Here is a 254-nt window from a genome sequence, read left to right on the forward strand (position 1 = left end):
ACCGCCCCAAACTCCCTTAAATTCCACTTATTGTTTTCCGAGAAAAAAAAAAAAAAAAAACAACCAACAAAAGAATATTGTTAAAACTAAAAGCATTTGTTTCTTCTATTTGTAGTTCTTTTCAGTCAAGTTACGTCTGTTGTTAATGGATGAGGATGAATTATTTATTCATGTATATTGGCGTTGCGTATTGGTCTTTTGTTTTTTCCTCTTTGTTCTTTTGACATCACTCTTATTGTTTGTATGGTATATCT

This window comes from Babylonia areolata, chromosome 6 (genome assembly GCF_041734735.1).
Source record: "Babylonia areolata isolate BAREFJ2019XMU chromosome 6, ASM4173473v1, whole genome shotgun sequence".
Taxonomy (NCBI): domain Eukaryota; kingdom Metazoa; phylum Mollusca; class Gastropoda; order Neogastropoda; family Buccinidae; genus Babylonia; species Babylonia areolata.